Here is a 3,143-nt window from a genome sequence, read left to right as displayed (position 1 = left end):
GCTTGTAGATCTGCTATTTTCAGAGCACAACACCCATGCGCAAACATAAAACATATACAGTAGACATCGTTCTACTGGATCTCTTCTCCACTATTCCCTCCCTAACAATTTACTCAAGTTTTTTTTTGTTGACAGAATTGTCAATATATTTAATCGTAGTTTTAGTCATCATAGCTTAGTTTTTATTTAGTTTTTTTATTTAGTCTTCGACGGTAGTCGACGGACATTTTTCGTCATAATTTTAGTCGATGAAATCAACACTGGTCAGTAGTAAGTCTCCAGTTGATCTTTGAGTTTGAGAACCTGATCTACGTCTGGCCTTCTGTAACTCTTCCCACAGTCAGCCTGACTTGCCTCCCACGCAGCTCCAACCTGGATTGAAGACACGGCCTGATCTTGTTCCATGCCATTTTGGTCGCCAGAGAAAACGTTGTCACTGTGCATTTCGCAGAAACGTTCAACAACAGCATTTTTATCCCAACACTGTTGCATGGTAGAGTCAAACGTTGTTTTTACGTTGCATACTAACCAACCCTAAACCTACCCCAACACTAACCTTAACCTCACAAAAACTATGCCTAAACCTCACCTTAACCCTAACCCTAACCTCACAAAAAGCAATGCCTAAACTTAACCTTAAACCCTAATCGTATCCCTAAACCTAACCATAAACCTAAACGTTGAAATGCAACGTATACCTAAAGCTTGGACCTCAGTTAGTCCTTTCACCTTGTGAGGTTTGTAACTTAGTTATTTTTCCCGGCTTGAGAAACTTGTACCTCGGTTGTGACTTTATTCACTAAGTTTTGCATTCAACTATGTGTCCTTGGTCTGTTACCGCATCTGGGTCCTCTGACTGCCTTGACACTCTTAAGGCCTTTGCAGACAGGGTACGATTTAACCAGCAGTTTTAACCGCATGCGAAAAGACGCACGAATCGAACTGGGTTCGATAGAAGAAAAAAAACGCACCGCCACTTGCCGCACGGCAAATTCGGAGCCGGTGTACATGAGGTCATAGAGAACCATGTGTTCTTAAAAAAATTATATTGTCAGTTTTTTCCTTGCGAAAAATCACACCCTGTCTGCAAAGGCCTTTAGAGTTAAAGAAACACTGAGGGTTTTACAGTGTAGATTGGGGTCGCACAGATGAACATTTTTCCTCGAGATGAAAAAGGTTGAGAAGCACTGTTTAGAATCATTATTGGTTCCTATAAAGTAAAGCTTTAGAAACTTGTAGAGAACCTCTAAATAATCATAGAGGAGATAAACCACTTCTTTGTATGACAGTGATGTGATAGGCCTTTATAGCACCTCAAACATCACAAAGAACCACTTTGTTTGCTCATACAACTCCTGCCTCTTAACTGTGATGGCTGTGTCTTCATGGGTCATTCTGGGGAGCAGGCTGGAGGATGACCTCAGGACTCTCTGCGTGGACGGCGAGTCCAAAGTTGTCGCAAGCTGCCGAGAACACACCTTAAAGGCGCCGCGATCACCCGCAAACAGAAAGTCACGCATGTCTATAAACACGGACTTTGACCTCGCCCCCGGACCCGTCGCAGGCTGGTAGAACCAAACCATCTGTTCTGCAGCAGATGTCTCAACCCGGGTCACTGCCTGTGGAAGCCTCAGACAGCATGGCAGCGTACGTGACGTGAAGACAGTATAGGTGACAAGAACGTGCGGCTGCTTCACTCTGTTTGGTACGGGGAAGACGGGGCAGATGGTTGGATGTTTTTCAAGGACGTGGGCTTGCATTCCGTTGTGAAGCATGGCGTGCGATCTGGAGACATCTTGTTTTGGGGTCAAGCTATTCGCCTTTTTCCCGACAGACGGTGTCAAGCGCTTGGTGACGAAAAGGTCATGTGTGTTTGCTGTTGACACCCCTCCTCGGAGCCTGCCGGATGGATGACCCCCATGTCCACACTGCACCCTTGTTTTCAGGAAGCAAGGGGCAGGTGCAGTGCTTGAACCGGGTGGTGGGTGAGTTTTCTCTACAGCCATCCAGAGTATAGAGGCATCCTTCAACGGTTGTCACAGGATCGTCAATATCCTTTCTGCTTGCACAATGGTGGCGTCCTTGAAGTCTTGGGATGACCTACTTGCACCTTAGCTGACTGGAAGTTCTCAGCCTAGTGGCACATGCATGTGTACACTAACAACACATTCTCACAGATAGGTGTCAGTTATTGCCGCTCTGTCATTTTCACTCCCTAATTTCATGCCATAAATATTTTGCTCAAAGAGAATTGACCCCTGACACATAGGAATCAGTTTCACAAGACTGTTCATCTCCAAAGACTGTTACTATGGAGGGTGCCAATGTCTGCAAAAAAAAAAACTTTGCTCAGGAACAACACAGGATAAGTTCAAGGAAAAGCTTAAATACTGCTGCCTCCCCTCTTAACCACCAACCAGCCACTGTCCTGCTGTCACTGAGGTTGCAGGTTTTCATAGCCACATGTACTGACTGTACAATGCAGCAGTGTCACCGTTGCAGGCAGTGACATTCTTAGACTTAAAACCTCCTCAATGATGATGGGGGACAAATACATACAAACATACAACCCATAACAAAAAAAATCCTGAATAAGAAGCGAAATAGTAAAATATAAGATCAAAGGAAAACAGAAAATAGCAGGTGAACAACCACACAGTTGAACCATAATTAAACACTTCAGATTTAGCTATTTGCCCGCCTCCTAGAAAATGAAGATAATCATCTTCGTGTGTGTGTGTGTGTGTGTGTGTGTGTGTGTGTGTGTGTGTGTGTGTGTGTGTGTGTGTGTGTGTGTGTGTGTGTGTGTGTGTGTGTGTGTGTGTGTGTGTGCCAGGTACCCCAGGGTGAGGGGATTAAATGTGAGCCAATGCAGTAGAGGTTAACGGCTTGGCGTCTGGCTGTGCCCCCTATGACACACACACACACACACACACACACACACACACACACACACACACACACACACACACACACACACACACACACACACACACACACACACACACACACACACACACACACGCACACACACAACTTTTAACAATAGCGGGGGCGACAGAGAGAAAGAGAGAGGGAGAGAGAGATGACATTATTATCACCTCTCTCGGCCCGTGGGATGAGCACTTAGAGAGATCACTGTT

This window comes from Gymnoscopelus braueri (genome assembly GCF_963280865.1).
Source record: "Gymnoscopelus braueri genome assembly, chromosome: 2".
NCBI classification, from domain to species: domain Eukaryota; kingdom Metazoa; phylum Chordata; class Actinopteri; order Myctophiformes; family Myctophidae; genus Gymnoscopelus; species Gymnoscopelus braueri.
Note: the sequence above shows the minus strand (reverse complement) of the source record.